Here is a 20,127-nt window from a genome sequence, read left to right on the forward strand (position 1 = left end):
GAATTTATCTAACTTCTTCAAAGTTGCTTGTTGTTGTCTTTAGTGATCACAATCCCCTCACTTTCTTGCATAAACTTAAAAACAAAAATCAAAGGTTGTTGAGGTGGAGTTTGTTTTTGCAAGAATATAGTCTTGACATTAGACACATTAAAGGGAAAGATAATTTGATCCCTTGATGCACTTTCTCGTGTTTAAAAACTGATATTTTCAGTATTTACATTTAACATCTACATCTTATGATTGTTTATTTTTATATTGTTGTTTGTTAATTGTTTATAATACACATATATATGATTGTATGTATAAAATTGTTTAACATTTCTCCTATTATTCGCAAGTCATATTGTTTGGATTTATGTAAAAGAAATCTTCATTTCATTCATATTTCTTTTTCTTGAAGAGGGGAAGTGTTATGTATGCAACATATTACATGTATATAGTTTGTATCTGACCAGTTGGTTTTTCCAATATTATCATTGTTCTATTTTTAGAACATAAACTACATGTATGTACTAGAAGGTTCTTAACTATTGTAGAAAACTCATGCATTATATTTAGATAGAAACTTCTGGAATGATCTTTATTGGTGAAGTTGCTAGATTATGATTACTGTAGTAAATGGAAGACTATTCTAGAAACTTCTTAGTTAATATATATAGATTGACATTTTTTCATTACCTTTACCTTTTAAGTCATCAGAGATCATTAAGTCATCAGTTACCTTTTAAGTCATCAGTGATCTTTTAGAAATCAATATATTTGGAGTATTATTCAACTTGGAAATTAAGTGATTTATTGGAGCTTGGATTATTAATTATTCTTGTGGATTTTATTGTGGGAATTTATTCTAAAGTGTTCTTGGATTTAACTTGGATTTAACTGTGCTATTAAAAAAGGATCATTCCAGGATCAGACTAGACATTTGTAATTTTTATTTGGACTTCAGGTATTTGTAAACATAATTTGTTATTTTATTTTTCTTTAATAATTTTTCTGTAATAAATTTGTTATTGTTACAAGTTTGTTGCTGGCTTTTCTTTCTCGTTACGCCTGGCTCGTAACATTGTTTAAACCTAACCAATATATCACAAAGATGGAAAAAGTCAAAGAATGTTTGCTTTCATGCAAGAAACATTGGGTTTATACTTTTTTTATAATTTTGATTGCAGCATAACATTTGAAACATGATATTTTATGCGAATGTTATTTTGATATCATAGACGAATATATCATTAATGATGTATCGCAAATTTAAAAAACAAATATAGGTAAAGTTAACTTTTAAAACCAACGAAAGCAAAATGAACGTTATTTCCGTGAAACAACTGATCATACAGATATGTCTTATTATAGTTTTCACTATCTTACTGTGCTTACGTATTTGGGCATAATATATCATTTTGAATTATAATTTACAAACTGTCTTTTCTGCTGTGAATGTATTTCGTTATCCCATGTCTGTTTGTTAAATTCGCACGAATAACAAAATAGATCTCAATATTTGTAATAAAACAGTTTGATCAATTTACCATTGAAATAACAAAGGATTATAGAGTTGGTAGCGCCTCATCAAATAGTAAATTCTACTGTTCTGGTGTATTTTTTCAATAGAATATCATGTTAAGTTTAGATAAATCTTTAAGGGTAATCTATTAAAAATGTGTATAAGAATACAAACCTCAATGTTTATATAGTTTGTATTGTTTCTTTCTGATAATTCTAATAGTTCATTGATGAATTGTCGGAATTTTAGGCATGATTCTCAGAAATATAATTCCCTACGTCTGACAATCATTAGATAGCACAATCTGATTATAGTGCATTTTTTGTTATGCACATTGATTAAGATTGAAAAAATCTAAACATTATTAAAATGTTTGGCTTCTCGATTTGGCATTATAATTGGTTTACAGGAAATCTTGGACCAGATGTTCACATCTCCGGTGTATAGAATTATACGCCAAGTATTTTGTTCTCCAGAAATCTTGAGCAATTGAGTAATTGATTATATAAACAGTGCATTTCAAACATCTGCCCATCACAACTTTTTTATATTCAAATACAAAACAATAATTATTCATTTTTAAAACGGCCATATGCAAATAAAATGATGATTAATCAAAAGTATATATTTAAATCTATTGAATATTTTCTTATGAGCATGAAAATACTGAATGGTTTGGAAAAAAAAACAAGTAAACTGCAAACTCGTGAACCTTTGTAATGTCGAAGACTTTTAAAGAAAACTTACAGTATTTTGGTTACTAATGAAAAAGTTCGAATAATTAAATTGAACTAAATCCAAAACAAGCAATATTAGCAGGAAATACATTGAGATTGTTTTGGCTGAAATATCTATTAATGAAAATGATAAAATCATTTATTATAAAAAGTCTACAAATGTGAAATTGTAAAGGAGTACATCAACGTTTAGCTAAAATAGTTTGTTATCTTCGTAGATGATAATTTGAAAATCATTTCGTTATATGTAATCACTACGTTGTTTTTGTTTGCAAAAGGACAAGGATATATTGTAAATATATATGCAGGTACGTGGACGTGTGCATTATTCCTGCGCACGCCATGTTCATTTTCGAACAGATATCGGGTATTACTAAATGATTTATTATATAATTGTTACATGTCTGTATCTTTTATGTCTTTAATATGATATTTACATATGAGCTGCGTCACGACAAAACCAACATAGTGCTGATCAGGATCCATGCTGTTCGCTACCAACTCTATTACAAGTAGAGATACTGATAGAGAACAGCATGGATCCTGATCAGACTGCGCGGATCGGGGGCTGGTCTGGATCCATGCTGGTCGCAAAAGCACTATGTTGGTTTTGTCGTGACGCGGCTCATATTTTATTGACATTTATCTCAGAAGTTATAATACATGTAAAGTTCTTAGCTCACATTAATTGGTTTTTCCAAAACTGAACCGTATAAAGTTATGGAAATATTGTTCCAGTTATGTTATAACTACGATTTTTTTGACGACTCCTGACGATTTTAAGCTTTAATCAAAGTGTTGTCTCCCGAAATTATCAGATTTCTTGACGAAAGATGAACATTATCACGTACAAGCTTTATAGTAGTTACATCAAAGATAACTAATCCGATATTGATGAAATAAATACTTATTTTCATTTTCCGTATTTTCACTGTAAAAAAGAATCACTGAAGTAAAACATATTTTCGTATTTTCACTGGTGTCTTGCCAGACTTCTTCCTGCTAAATTCAGCCAATATACAGAATTTAAGGGAAAGTCTTTCAGAATGTGATGTAATCCACGCTCATGTAATTAACATGAAATTTAAGTTTTTTCTTGTAGTATGAAAATCATCATATTTCACTCGTGGCTACCGCCACTCACGAAATATTTACATGTATGTTTCATACCACTCGATGAAAATGAAATTTTATAATTTCTGTTTTTGTAGTGAAACCTTGAGAATTCCCTATTTTCAAAACAAACATCGTTGACATTTATTATTTATATAAACAGAGTATGACCGTAAGGGCAATTTTGCTCCAAATGTATGCCATTTTAGACTTTTTTGTGCCGTATATACTTTGCAGATTCTTTTTCTTTCTATGTTAGAGCGCATGTCTAGTTCCCCTAAAGATGGTTTGCATAAAAAACAAATGAAGCGATAGAAAGACAAAAATGTGTTTTACATTGAATTTCTATTATTATTATTTTTTTATTTACCTTATTTCATAAAAATCATGTGCTGAACATGTAAAAAAGCGATAAAAAGTCTGACGTCACAGAAACATGCACCCTGTCGTAGAGCTGCGACATTTACGATGTCGTAGGCTACGACATACTTTCATGAAACTGTCCTTAACATTCTGTGACATGTCTGCTGGACGTGTCGTTAAGCGCTAGTTAAACGGAAATGTAAAAGCAAACAAACAAAAAATGAAATGAATTGGCTTTTCAGAAACTAAAAAAAAAACAGTTTTATCAATTATCTTATTTCCGATATAACGTCGCTCATGATCAATGATGTCACATATTTCCCCTCTGACTTAAAATTTGTACTCTAATGAATTTAATTTCATTTCAGACATTATTCACAAGCAATAAGTTTGATGTTATTCTGTTTTATCATCAAAGTGAATATGTATTTATTGTTATGAATTGCAGTATAATGAATTAGGGAACACTCCTTCACTTCTTTAAACAGTTCTATAATAACATTACTATTCAATGACTTTATCAAATATAGTTTATATTTAAATGATTTAAGCGTCAGTACTTTTCTAACATCAGTTGTAAAATACAATCAGTGTTACCAGGAGTGTGTGTAAATTCGTTTTGACAGCATACTCTACACTATATTCTTTTTCGTATTTTAAAGATAAATTAACTGTCACTTCGAATTATGGCGTCATTTGGTTTAAGTGTACAGACTTGGAAACGTGGCATGTTTGATGTACAATGATCCAATAGAATAGAGAAAAACAGAATCCATAAAGAAAGCCCAACACGTAAACATTGGAAATGTTGCATGCTCGGTTTGATGGACGGTAATGGTAGTTGCAAGCTACCGTTCACGTCCTCTAGCATCGGCTTAAACAGAATTCGATATTTAAACACGAAAACTTAATAAATTGAGCGTTACAGGTACATTAAGCCACATGAGTTATTTATTGTTTATGCGAAGTAAATTTTAAATTGAATGGAATTTTGTCAAACTAGAAACTCATTTTCCTTTCATTATTTACTATACGATTGGCATAATGTCACTTGAAAATAAGCTTTCAGGCAACTTTTTTATTACAACTGTAATCGGTTCATATATATCTATACAAATCTGGAAACAAAGTTAGATTATATTGTGTAAAATTAAAGTATAAAGTTATAAAAAAAATTGGATGTCAATTTCCCAAATAACCTATTTTAAAAGCCAAAGATTTACATATTATCTATTGATATTTGGATATTAGTGTTTGTGTATAAGATAAGAATTTTTGTGAGATTGTTGTATATTGTCAATTATTGTCTGACCGACACGAATGATATATATCTCCACTGACACAGATAAATTAATACCGAAATAAATCAGTAGTCGTATGACAGTACCTTTGTCTGTATATAAATACTGGCACAAAGAGTTCCTTTGAACTATTGCAAAATCAATGTTAAAATATACACTAGGGCGCGATAGTTTTTAAACGTGAGCATTGTTGAAATATAGAATGATCGTTTCCGCTTAAAATATGTGATATAAGACAAACAAGGAAGGGCAGCGCCCAATGAAGGCAAGTGCAACTCTCAAGTCAAGTGTGCAATGTCCTCTTGCATCAGTAAACGTAAAACAAAATGTATTAAAGAAATGAAGTAAACGTGTAAAGTGTGTATATTCCGGTAAGAAATAGTGTTAAGCTATACTATTTCAAATATTTTTATTCTTAGAAAGGATAAAGGATAGCACTTATACATGAATTTTCCTTTCTGTCTAAGGGAAAAATGTGGCAACAGTTGTTTTTTTTTCAAGTAAACAACTACTTTTCTGCACAGTTGCCGTGGTTGTGGCAAAAAATGTTGTATGAGAATAATGAATCATTTGTCGTGCATTACTATTATTAATTACGTGTCATATTATGTGTCCAGTCTTTGTCAACTTCTGCGTCGTCTGACTGTCCGTCCGTCAGTACAACAAAATTCTTGGCCTGGTCTAAATTTGTGTACTGAAGGCATGAACAAAAATTCTTTCCTTCCATTGCATTTTACTTGTTGTGTAAATAAATTATAAAAAGAAGATAACAGATATTGATGATAATATTCTGTGAATTTAAAAAGCCTTTTTGTCATGAATTGCTTTAATGTCAGTAAAGCTTTTATAAGAAGGGCTACTGCTGAGGAACGTTGAAATTAGTGCACTTTTGTTGCAGTTAGTTTAAAGAATACGACAAAAGGCGTTTAATCTTGTTTATCAACAGATGCACTTCAATAACAATAAACGTCGAACGATCACCATTGTTGGTAATCTTAGACCTAACCAAATTGTTACCAGTAATTTAAAATAAATCAAAGGAACACTAATTGCACTATAATCCGTTTCCATTACCTTATTCGTAGCATAAGATTAAACAGGTCAGAATTGCGATAGCGTAAGTGTGTTTTATAGTTTTTATTATTATTTTGTGAAGAAAAACAAAATGTGCAGTAGTATGTATGAGATAAAAAAAGAATATCAACTATTTAGTAAAATATTGTTTAAATTGATGAAGCTTCAATCTAATTGTATGAAACAAAGACACAAATCCATTACCACAAAAAACGTAAAATCAAATATCATTTAATTTAAAAATTCTTTTTGCTTATTGACCAGTGTAGATTTGCCACTTCGTGTTTTAAATCCTATACTTAATTGTGTGTGAATTATAGAAATGCATATACTGAGAATATGTTCATGACAACGATATATAATCGGACGATTTTAGAATGAATTTTGCTCCTTATTAAAATGTTTAGTGTTATTAAGGTTCAAATTACATGTATTTGCTTTTAAAGGAAAATATAACAGTAACTGTCTTTATAATTTGTTTAAAGACATTTGTTTACATAAATATGTGAATTTAAAACGTAATCAGACAGTCCCTTTTATGGCTTGCTTTACGTTCAAATAATAGGATATATGAACATTATATATTATTTATGTATTTGCATAACTGTTTTAAAATAAAAAAAGTTATTTTGAATTTCTCAAAGTTTACTGTTCGGCGAAAAAGTATCAGAATGAAAATTGACATTGTCTTACCCACTAATCTAAGTCTACGTCTAATGCTCCACACTGTGGTAACATAATAACGTTTCTAAGCTTTCATTTAGTCTTGTTTTCGACGCACGTTTACGCAAAATCTTACAATATCCGTCATTCTCAGCAGAAAACCAGACATATAATCACAATGGTTTTAAGAAGAAAATGAATAGCTTACATACTTAAGCTTATTGATATTCCCTTATACCTTGTTCAATACAAAGAACAAATCATAGTAGTGTCCAAGAAAGCTCCTTGTTTAACCATAGTATTATAAAAAAGTGTTAAACAACGGGTATGTGTGTAATTTATAATGCTTGCCAATACAATTCGCCTTTATAAACCAAAGTTACATAACTCATTAAAATTTATATCATACATTTAATCATATCATGATAATTATCTCTCGGACCTTACTATGAAAAAAGGGTAAAGAACTTTAATAACAAGAACAAACAAACACCACACATAGTTCATCTTTAGTATTAGGCAAAATGAATGTTTATCTATATAGTTCTATCCCTAAATTGTGTAAACAAAGTCTTTAACATGTCAATTGTTTTCTATGCACATCATTGGTAATCTTATCTAAATAAGTTTCATAGCTTAATGTTGTTTTAAAATTGCTGTAAACATCTAATCTAGATATAGTATGTTACGATATATTCCATTCTTGTATAAATTGATCACGTTAATTAATTGTTCTTTTTAACACAGGATAATAATTCATATTTGTATCGAAGTACTTATATGTGAATATCCCATGTGATCAAAAATGAATTCGACTTGCCCAACAAGAAATATTTACATTGTAACATTGATTGAAATAAGTACAAAAATAGGCATGTTTACAGGATTTTTAATTTTCAACCAGTATTAGAGTGCTTTCTCTTTTGCAACAATAGACAATGGAAATATCCCTAATTCAAAATAAACTGCCATATTTAGTGTCTGTTTACGAACTCCTAACAAACATTTTACAGCTAACGCCAGATTGAAGTATGTAATGTAGTGTGCGTATAAACGAACATATCGGTAGAAATGAAATTAAACTGTTCTAGAAACAAATAGCATTGTGAACTTTCGTATTTATAATTTCAGAGAGAAAAAAAACAACAACATTTGTGCTGATAATCGAAACTAAAAGAGTTTATTTGTAGCAGGCTATACATTGATAGAATTTTAATGAGTTGCATTAAAACGCTTGCCTCCATATTTATGCTTCTTTTCATGATAATTTTGAACATGTATTTAAAAGTAAGATATTGTGAAGTAAACAAGAAAATAATTTACACATAGCAAACGGCCCATATACTAAACGAACTACCAAAAGGAGGTCAAAATATGCAACAAATCCATTACTGCGTTTGACACGCAGAAACATTTATTAGACACGCAGTAGAACACTGCAAAATCAGTCACTAGTCGCATATAGAATGCAAATTATTACTTGAATTTTGAATCATATTAAATTACTTTTATTCTAAACATTTAATTAAATTTTTCTCAAGTTTGATTTCTTTAAATATTTTGGCTAATCTGGAGGCATGTACTTTGATTATAAGTACTAGAACTACACAAGACTAGACCTTCACGGTAAGAATGAAAATAAACAACATTTCAAAATAATCTTGTATCAGTTTCAATTCAAACAACAACCACAATAAATAAATAAGACACAAACAAAAAAAAACATATCAAGATCCGATTGAAATGACGAATTCCAATTCCATGATAATATGGCGTGCTGAATTGAACTTTTGAGAGTTAAAATGTTTTAAGTTTGTTGCGAACATGCATGTATCGTGTTCCTGACGTCGATGTGGAGAATGCAATTTAACAATAATAAATAAGAATTCTACCATAGTGATCTTAATTCTATTAAATTTCTAAAACAAAAAACAATGCCTCGTGTAAAACAAGTTTGTGATTGTGGTTAGCAACCCTTTTTTACAAAATGATTATTCAAATTGAGACCATGTAAAATGTCTGTATAAACCAAACACAATACGAGACAAAATAAAATATGACCAAAGGATAGCTGAAGTTATATATGATTGATTACCGCAGATTATTTACTTTCTTTCCCTACCCATCGTTATTTGACTAGCAACGCGCTAGTGATGTCAAACTATTTGGCAAACGTATATTGACAATCTATCTTCGCTATATTCTCTCCTGATCAGGAAAACATATTAACTGTCACTTTGAATTATGACAGTATTTGCTTTGTGTTTGTTGGCACGGCAACCAGCATATTATGACCACGAATATTCTAAAACGTCTTCTATGTAATCAATGTACATGATTGTAGCATGGTAATGAACTACGTCTTTGAATTATGCAATCATGTAAACTTTAGGATTTGATATGTTAAGTCATTTAACTGTAGTAATACTAACACCTAAAAAGCACATGTTTTTATAGAAATCTAAAGCATTTCTATAATAACAATTTAAAGTCAACTTCAAATTCCCATTGAGTAGATAATGAATTAAAAAATGGAGCTCAAAGTTTACAGCGTTTTGAATATGAATATCTCTCAAAAGTGTAATCAGTAAACTAATTAATGAGTCGAAACAGAGTTTCTTATTAATGACGATCAAACCAATATATATTACTATATGGACTAGAAGAAAACCCAGAACATTAGATCTAGTCGATAAATCTATTTATAGTATGATTAGTATAACTGACATATATTTTAAAGTGCAACACCCTCAAATGTCATATCCTGTTTCATAACAACAGTTTGTACACACATATCACTTGTGCTATTCTGTTAGTATCGTTTTTGCAAATAGTCAGAGGATAGGCGATGCAGAACTTTGTCAAATCTTATTGTATTTCAATTGAACATATCTTAATAAATAAACAAACGGAATTAACAAATTGTAGAAGATCTATCTAACCCACGCATTTCTGTCTGTAAAATTTGTGTGATTACTGCGTCTCGTCTTCTGGAAAGACATACCAGCGATTGGTAAGGTCAAAACTAAACGTGTTTTGAATACACAATTAATAGAAACCTGAAGCTCAATTATAGTGGTCAGAGAATATGTCAGACAAAAGGTTCTTAATTATAGTAAAAAGGAATGAATAGAGATAATTTGTTATCAAAATTCACAACTTTATGCATCAATTCATTAAGATTGTTTTTTTATAGATGAGGCTAGTTTTGTTAATACATAAATCATCTATATTTTGTACAAACTAAAATGTAATATAGAAGATGTGAGTAAATAGTACTCTAATTTAACAGTAACGTGGACATCGTAAAGATAGACCAACTTGGCAAAATGTTGTTTCATCAGTAAAATAGAAAAACACCGAATAATAATAGCATACGTGAACTTGTTCAAAATCATTTAAATCTAATTTCAATTTATACGTTATCCAGTTAATATATAATCTTATGATGATTGAAACGGGCATTACTGCGCTGTTTGGCTAAATAGTATTCGCTCCCCGTTACTAAACAAATCTGGAAAAACGGCGATCCCTCGGAAGCAGAACAAACAACAAAAGTACATAATATTACAGACTCGGTTTTGATTAAGTCTGTATATAGCGAAGACATCGTCGTGAATCAGATAATTCATGTTAATGTAGTAATAGATCTTATATATGTTGATGGTGTACTTTATTTGAATAACAAAAATAAAGAAGAAAGCATTCTAATGCTTAATTCTCAATCTTCTTAACACAATAAGATTTATTTATGAACACAATAATTTAATTTTATATTGCACTAGACCAATGTTAAAAGGTTAAACCGCTTAGTTTAGTACATCATATTTTTTTTGTTTCTTCTGTATTTCAGTACGAAAATGATACAATGACACCTGCAAACATAAGTTATTATCGAATAAATTTACAGTATTTACATGGATGCTGTAGTTTTTCATAAAACGCGTAGGGTTCGGTCCACAAGTTTTAACAACATCAGATAGCTCTAGTTTTCAAACATCGTTTTTAAATTGTTGTTCACAACTATTATATCGATGCTGAATACATGAACTTTGCGAAAACATCTCAAACAACGCTTAGCAAACAATGATTAGCATTCATTATGGCGTTCTGTAAATTATTTTGAATACATAGCTGTACTGTATAGCTGTAGCTGCCAGTGAATTCGACCAAACCAGTGGAATGGCCGAATTTTTTGTAAATAATGTGTTATTAATTATGCATGCATTTCTGTAACAAGATAAGTAACACAATTGTTTTCTTGTTTTAAGAAGCTATATTGCATTTCAAACATAAACAATAGTTCCTTTGATATAACATGGACTTCAGAAATGATCATATTATTGTACAGTAATATTGTGTGCTTACAAAGTCTCAATATAACTAAATAAAATTAGAAACAAATATGAATAGAACGAAACTGAATGTTGATCGGTAATTTCGATGTTAACGTAGCCTCGACTATTTTTATTTGATTGCTTGTTTGTTGTATAAGAAAACGATCATATCAAACTAAAATAGCAGTTTTATCATCAGTCAAAACGACCATTCATATACGAGTATATGCGTTTGTGTAAAAGTAATGTAACGGTTACTGTCTTATGAAACATTTGAATAATAATTATATTTTAGACAGTTTCAACGATTGCACGGTTTACATATCTGAAAATAAGTAGATTGTACTGTAATCAAAAACATACTCATTCGTGGGATTTGTCACAGTGAAAAACTTTCCCCGTTCATATAACGTAATTATATGTGAACCAAATTGATCAACATTGTTTACTGATCTTAATTAGTTTAAAGGAAACTTTGTAACAGATGTTCTTGTCTCTAGAGTATGGAATATGTGTGGGAAAAGCTTTATAAACAAATTGGCAAGATTAAATAACACAAAATATCACAGACGTTTGATATAATAATAAAATATATTTTAGCTATAACTTCAATACTATTTTTGCAAAACGAAAGGAAATTGAAAAGATAATATGATGGAATAGTTATTACCAATTCCACATTAACAGGCGTAGTTTTAGTGTTCCATTTGTTCGTCTGTGCAAATATTTGATCAACTCGAGTCAGGCATTTATCATAATTATTGCGTTTTATTTGTTAAAACCTAACAAATATATCACAAAGTTGGAAAACGTCAACGAATGTTTGGTTTGCTTTCATGCAAGAAACATGGGTTTTATACATTTCATAATTTTGATAGCAGTATAACATTTGAAACATTATATTTTATGCGCATGTTATTTTGATATCATATACGCATATATCATTAATGATGTATCGCAAATTTAAAAATCAAATATAGGTAAAGTTAACTTTTAAAACCGACGAAAGCAAAATGAACGTTATGTCCGTTAAACAACTGATCTTATTATAGTTTTCACTATCTTACTGTGCTTACGTATTTGGGCATAATATATCATTTTGAATTATGATTTACAAACTGTCTTTTCTGCTGTGAATGTAATTTGTTATCCCATGTCTGTTTGTTAAATTCGCACGAATAACATAATAGATCTCAATATTTGTAATAAAACAATTTGATCAATTTACCATTGAAATAACAAAGGATTATGTAACCGAGTAACGGAATTCGTAGCGCTTCATCAAATAGTAAATTTTACTGTTCAATAGAATATCATATTAAGTTTATATAAATCTTTAAGGGTAATCTATTAAAAATGTGTATAAGTTTTGTTTGTTTGTTTTATTTTACACGGAGGCGGTTATGTGTATAAGAATACAAACTTTATTTTTTATATAGTTAGTATTGTTTCTATCTGATAATATTTCATTGATGAATTGTCGGAATTTTAGGCATGATTCTCAGAAATATAATTCCCTACGTCTGACAATCATTAGATAGCACAATCTGATTATAGTGCATTTTTTTTGTTTTGTACATTGATTAAGATTAAAAAAATCTTAACATTATTAAAATGTTTGGCTTCTCGATTTCGCATTATAATTGGTTTACAGGAAATCTTGGACCAGATGTTCACATCTCCGGTGTATAGAATTATACGCCAAGTATTTTGTTCTCCAGAAATCTTGAGCAATTGATTATATAAACAGTGCATTGCAAACAGCTGTCCATCACAACTTTTTACTTTCAAATACAAAACAATGATTATTCATTCTTAAAACGGCCATATGCAAATAAAATGATAATTAATCACAACTATATATTTGAATCTATTGAATATTTTCTTATGAGCATGAAAATACTGAATGGTTTGGAAAAAAATTACAAGTAAACTACAAACTCGTGAACCTTTGTAATATCGCAGACTAATAAAGAAAAATAACAGTGTTTTGATTACTAATGGAAAAGATTAATTACTAGTAATTAAGGTGACAACAGACACTTTCCGTGGTACTCACATAAATGTCATTTAAACAAACTTATTTTAGTAATAATTGTTTTTTATTTAATCTTTGTGCATTAAATGTCGTTGATCATCATAAAAATAACATATTTGAAAAAAATGCCTTTGTAAATGATTGATTTTTAACAAAAATACTAAAATTTTAAATCGTCATATCAAAGTCAATTTTTATTTTTTTGTCATCAAACTTTTGGAAAATAAACATACTTATAATATCTGGGGAACCGTGTCTCAAATTTTTTCTATCTTTTCTCAAAAAAATATTACGTAACGTCAAACATTTTATGCGACTTTGTTCACCATACATATTACGTAATTAAAGATAATTAAGTCGCTGATTGAGCAAACGAAAATCCCTGACACGGTTCCCTCCGTAAATGAATTCCCTTTCATGTGCTTTAAACCGCATGTTAATTGCTTGATTATTAAAAAAGTTATGCCGATTCAAAGTTAGTCCGACCCGCATCAAACGAAGTGTCATAAATCGGCTGTTCTCTCTCGGACCCCTACGTTTCACGCTAAATAATTGCATAATACACAAATATCGCACTCGAGAGGGTCACAAGTTGCGGTAACATACTATAACAACATTTTATGACCCAGTGACATCTGACCAATTAAGAAGTTGCTGATTATATATCAGTTTATAACAGAAATTTCTTCAAATCTTAACGGTGATTTACCGTCCGTCTGGTATCGGTCGCACATGTCACGTGACTCTCCCGGTAAAATTTGAGGCACACGGTGGGGGAAATGAAACGTATTTTGCGCACCCGCTAGCGGGGTATTTATTATCATCAGCATTATTATTGTATTATACCAAGTGTCACTGTGTGTATTCGTTTTTATGAAATTCTGTTAAAATATAAATTAAAATAACAAAAACTGGTTTCTGACGGGTTTTTAAAGTCCATGGTAGATGTACAAATACGAACGGGATATTATATATTTTTTCCTTCCAAATTGATATAAATGCTTCACATATTTTAATGAGAAGTAAAAGGTATCACTCGTCAAATTATGATCTGACCTTTCTTGACTTTATTATCATGATATCAATCTATGGGGATCTAAGCACGGCATTTCTACTTTGGGGTATACAAATAAATTCCCTACTTGGGGTCATATAGGGCGGTTTCCATAAAAAAATTTTTTGTTTTTTTTGTTGTTTTTACTTTTACATTGTTAGAAAAAAGAGGGGTTTAATTTTGGGAAAACCCCTTAATCCGTACAAAAAGGGCCCTTTTTAAATCAAAAAGTAATAAATATAAAATTAACGGGACAAGACAAATTATTTTAAAAACATTAGGGGATATTTTTTGCAAAAAAATTTTTTAATCCCAACCCCCCTTTGGTTGTGCGATTTGCCCCCTATGGGTTAATTTATTTATTTTTTTATAGATTTTTGTTCGTAAAAATTGGCCGGGCCAAATTTTCCCTTTTTTTATAAAAAAGGTAAAATAAAAGGGGAGACGGTATTCGGGTTTTTTTAAAGATACATGAATTTTACGAGTAGTATGGACCGGTAAATTCACGCATGTATGGAACTACCGATTTTCCTCATTGATGCCTCAAAACAGGGGGCGGAAGCGTTAATCGATAATTGGAACAGGTTTATGCGTAGCAAGATAAAAATGGTACAGGTACCGTTTTAAAACGTTTAAAAACACATTTTTTGGGACTAACTGCTTCCAATAAATTAAAATCACGAATGTGTTCAGAAAAGATGGATAAATCTACTAAGCAAAAATCTCCATTTTAGGTATTTTCATGATAATTGAACATCCGTTGTCACCTTAAACTGAAATAAAAATTAAGCAGGAAATACATTGAGAAATGGGTTTTTACTGAAATATCTAAATTAATTGAAAATGAGAAAAATTCATTTTTAAAAAAGTCTACAAATGTGTCATTTGGGATTAAGGAGTACATCAACGTTTAGCTAAAAATAGTTTTTGTTATCTTCGTAGATTGATTAATTTGAACAACATTTCGTTATTAATGTAATAATACGTTGGGTTTTTGTTTGAAAAAAACCAGGGAATATTGTAAATATATGTTTAGTTAAAGTGGAGGACGGTGTTTATTCCTGCGCAAATATAACAGGAATAAAGATCAACAAGGCAAAGGCAGAGTTCACAGGACGCCGCCCCCGGACACACCCAAGCAGGACACCCAGAAGGCACCAATCAAGTACCTGGAGTGGACACAAGGGCGAAAGGAGAAGCCATGTTCACTTTCGAACAGATATCGGGTAAATGAAATTTATTTATAAAATTTTACATGTCTGGTATCTTTATATGTCTTTTTAATTATGGATAATATTACATTCAGCCGCGTCACGACCCCAAAAACCAACCATTTTAGGTGCCGGTTTGCCGACCCCAGCATGGGGGATCCAGACCCCCCAGCCTGCGCATGCGCCGCAGTCTGATCAGGATCCATGCTGTTCGCTATCAGTTTCTCTACTTGCATTAGAGTTGGTAAGCGAACAGCATTGTATTTGTATTGCTACAGTCCTTTCGTTAGACCTGTATTCCTTAATCATTGTGCTTTCCTTGATACGTGACTTTTGTCCTAGGATTTCATGTCTTAAATAATTAGTTTTGGCATAAATGACACAATATTAAAAATGTGCTATGCATTACACAATAATTGAGCAAATCACATTCAATTTGTAATTTACAGTTTGGGTTTTCGCAGATATCCAGACTTGTAAGTTTAAAACTTTTGAAAGAAAGGGATTTCAGAATTGTTTACGCTATTGGTAAAATTCGTTTTATTATTATTTTAACGTAGTGCATAGTGATCATTTGTTTTTTTCATACTTGAATGGACACGAAATTTGAATGATTCACAAATGTTTTGTAGGAGTTTTATTGAAGGAAAATGAAAACAAAGAAAGACGTTGTGATATTGATGAAGTGGCTACCTTGGTCATTATTTTGTTTTGCTCTTTTGTATTGAACATGGTGTAAGGAAGTCTAAATTGGCCACACTCTGTAAGCTATTCTATTTTGCTGTAAAACCACTGTGATTATGTATTTCGTCTTCTGCTAAGAAGAACGGATATTGTTAGATTATTTGTAAACGTGCTCCGAAAGCAAGACTGAGTGAAAGCTTAATATCGTTATTATTACAGCAGTTTGGCAAATCAGACGTAGATTGGTCTTATCATAGATAAGAGGATAAGGCCATGTCAATTTTCAGTTTGAAGAAAAGCGGTTATACTTGATTATAATTGTAAAACCGTTATGAAAATACAAGGGCGAATTAGATGAAATTGGAAACTCCAAACGAAAAGTAAAGCAAAAAATAGAGAAAATAAGAACCCCTAAAGAACGTCCAACGCAACATAATTGAAAATGTTGCAGGCCCCCTACCACCGGCTTAAGCAGAATTCAACAGTTAAACATGAAATGGTAAAATTTTGAAAATAGAAACATCCGCAGATGTGTTCATACAGCGGTTATCATGGAACCTTTAACGTGACACTTTCGTGCCATTCCATAAAAAGCGACGTATGGTCCCCAAGTAATAGAAAGTGTGTGCCCTAAACGAGAAAACAATGGGCGGAACTAAATAAAATGGAATTTTGAAAGGGGATAGAGGGTTTATGAAGCCTGCCCGTATCACAGATAAGAGGGCAAAAGAAAAAAATTTAAAAAAACAAGGGGAACATATCCAAGGGGGAATTTTCAACATTAAATTTAAGTAGGGAAAATTGGAACCACCCCCAAATAGAAATGCCGGGAAAATTTTAAAAATTAAAAAAAACCCAAACACAACACAAAAGTCGCGCGAACGAATTTTTTAAGGGGTCCCGAAAAAAAAACATCTATATAAAACCCAACAACACGGGAATGTTTTTCCCTGGGATCTGATTAATTAAACTAGTGGCCGTAAAAATTTTAGGGGAAAACTTTTAAAAATTTTGTTAACCTTTTAAAAACCAAAAACCCTAAAAAAATGAGTGGTGTAGGAAATAATTGTTTAGGGGAAAAATTTTATTTAAACAAATAAATTTCCCAACATACTTCAGTATTTTCCCCATTAGACGGCAAACAGACAGTTTCAAATGTCGGTCAATATGTAGTATAGGAGTGATATATCACGTTTTGTGAATAATAGCAAATTTACAAATATAAAAAAGTCCTACAGAAAAGAGATATTTTCAAAGTCTGAATTGAACTTCTTAAACAACAAATATTTAATTGTTAAGATATATGCATATGATTAGATTCAATATTGCATGAGTAAAAATATCCAAGTTTATTATAAACTATTAAGCTTTGATATATAATACGAGTAAATGCATATTTAGAAAGGCGAAAGATATCTCATATTTGAACAGCAAATAGAGTTATACGTATTTGAATAAGGCTAAGTCTTGTATGGACGCTTATAATCCTTATTCTTCATTAAATACTCCAGATATGCTAGAAAAAAGGTCAGTTTTGAAAAAAAAATCTGGACTTTTGTGCATGATCAAAACAAACGCACCAATCAGAAAGTTACGGATATTGATCAGTGTGCTGATAACATAGAATTTGCCCTTGGCAAAGCACAAAGTGAAATTACTGAAATGCATAAAGATGACACTAAAACCAAAGACGAACTTTAATATGTGAAATTTCAAAGTATGCGTATTAAGTTGATATTTTGCAACATCACATGTGCAGAGCTTAAAGATGGAACACACGGGTAGACGGAATCATTGTAGCGTACATTTCTTGTAGAAAAGCTAAACATCGCTCATGCTTTGGTATGAAATTTGAAAATTGAACGTGAGCATCGCATGGGCAATTACAATAGAAACAGCTTGAACCCCGTACCTCACAGAATAGTCAAACAATTTTGCATTCTTTAAAGATAGAGAGATGATACGGCGCCAACGTTTTGATCTAGATAAAACTGATTTATTCATGCATGATCAGTTGCCACCGGATAGAGCTTCACGTTCTGTTCTCTCTGTATCATATGGAACATTTTCCACAAAGATCATTTCAGTCTCGTCATTACAAAAAAATATATCAGTAGAGTCCTTACAAAATGCTCTTTTTGTTGATAGCGGCCATTTCGCAAAAGATAAGCTTCTCCCCGACGGGGAATTGAACCCCGGTCTCCCGCGTGACAGGCGGGGATACTTACCACTATACTATCGAGGATTGCTTGGTGTATCTCCATAAACCTAGTATTTTGTATATACAAATAATATTATATAATGTATAGATAATAAGATAAAGGTAAAGGAAAACATAAGAAATTCTACTGTGCGTTTCGGATAATTATTTAGTGACGCGGTGGTCAAGTCCACTTTAACGGTGTAAAACAGTTATCATATTGTGTTTAATATCTTAAGTCAAGCAGGCTTGCCATATAAATTAAAATATCGACAAATTTACCAACTGGCGGCGTAACACAGTAGGTAAAGTTGTGTGGTAAATTTTTAGTTACATATCAATGCAAGACAGCCAGGTTCGGTCCCAAATTTTTTTGTATAATTATCAATCGATTAAGAATTTCTTTTTTTCTTGTAAAGATTATTAGCGCTGTGTTATTTTCTATTAACTTCTCATTTCACTTTTGTTTTTAAATGTTGCTATATCTAGCAAGTTGGTGCAACCTGATACGGAATGCATACATGTACATAAATTGTTTCAACTATAGTTAAGTTGGCACGAAAAACTTATGCACTGCAAAAGTACTACTAATATATATTACACACTACACAGAATAAAAATTATTATTTCCGGTATATATAAATTATTCGAAATTATAACAAAACTGCCTTTATATTCCAATTAATTTGCATCTCATGTAAAAATAAAAATAGGGAAAGAAAAAGGAAAAAAAGGTTTGACAACTTGTGTGGCTCGAACTCATGATACAATTTAATTTGTATGGCATCCTAGTGACTTAACCAACTTTGCCATCGAGACTTTTCAAATTCTATTTCTGATTTTGAATCATATTCACTTCTAAATACCCTGTTTAAAAAGATTGTAAACCTTTGTGTACACAAAAATTGCAACGTCACTCTCACATTATCATAGCGGCACAGTATCATCATTACTCGTATATTGATGTGTATAATCTTGGATTTTGCACTTTGTCAAAAAGGTTAATTTCTGAAAAAACATAATGACGTAAGATCAAAGAACCTCACCGACGGGGAATTGAACAACGGTCTCTCGCGTGACAGGCGGGGATACTAACCACTATATTATCGAGGATTACGTCCTGGTGAACTTGAAGCACTATTTTTGCCTTGATTCATTAGCATAAACAAAGCATTCATGCAAACGGGACGCTCTGATTGGCTAATGCCGATAATGGGCAGTTACCGATCACAAGCTTATTTTACGCAAGACGCACATCTAGATTAATCACTGAGCTGCATGCGTAAAACATTTTTTGTAGACTGCTCCTAATTGTTGAGATTCATTCACTACAATCAGATACGCAAAAATGGATGGCGCCATCAGTCTGAACACTGTGGAGGGGTCTGATTACCTATCCAATTAAATGCACATGCACTTTGTCAAATGGGTTAATTTCAGAGAAAACTTATTGTCGGAAAATAAAAACAACCTCCCGACGGGGAATTGAACCCCGGTCTCCCGCGTGACAGGCGGGGATACTCACCACTGTACTATCGAGGATTACGTTGAACTTGACTTGAAGCACTATTTTTGTCTTGATTATAAAAACTTTTGGCAACGTGATATCTAACGTTAGCTAAATATTGAAAATTTCACTTCACAGACATACAAATGTTGATGTCATATGAAGAAATACGGTCGTGTGTCTTCACACCGTACAAATGGGCAGACAGCAGTTCATACTAGTATATACATGTCGGCGCAGAAAACACAATTGACGGACGGTAAGTATTCATCTTTTTTAACATATCCCAACTGTGTTCGAGTAAATCAATGTTATGAGCATGCTAACAAATTTCTGGCGCT

At 31.2% G+C, this 20,127-nt stretch overlaps 2 non-coding genes across 2 annotated transcripts; both read right to left on the minus strand.

Annotated features, from left to right (window-relative positions):
- Positions 1 to 18,252: 18,252 nt before the first annotated feature.
- Positions 18,253 to 18,324, minus strand: Trnad-guc (transfer RNA aspartic acid (anticodon GUC)). Its single transcript has one exon. It is a non-coding gene; the product is annotated as a tRNA-Asp (tRNA).
- Positions 18,325 to 19,749: 1,425 nt separating this feature from the next.
- Positions 19,750 to 19,821, minus strand: Trnad-guc (transfer RNA aspartic acid (anticodon GUC)). The gene has a single exon. It is a non-coding gene; the product is annotated as a tRNA-Asp (tRNA).
- Positions 19,822 to 20,127: the final 306 nt, after the last annotated feature.

Source organism: Ruditapes philippinarum, unplaced genomic scaffold, assembly GCF_026571515.1.
Source record: "Ruditapes philippinarum isolate M1 unplaced genomic scaffold, ASM2657151v2 ctg6241_1_1_1_1, whole genome shotgun sequence".
NCBI lineage: Eukaryota > Metazoa > Mollusca > Bivalvia > Venerida > Veneridae > Ruditapes > Ruditapes philippinarum.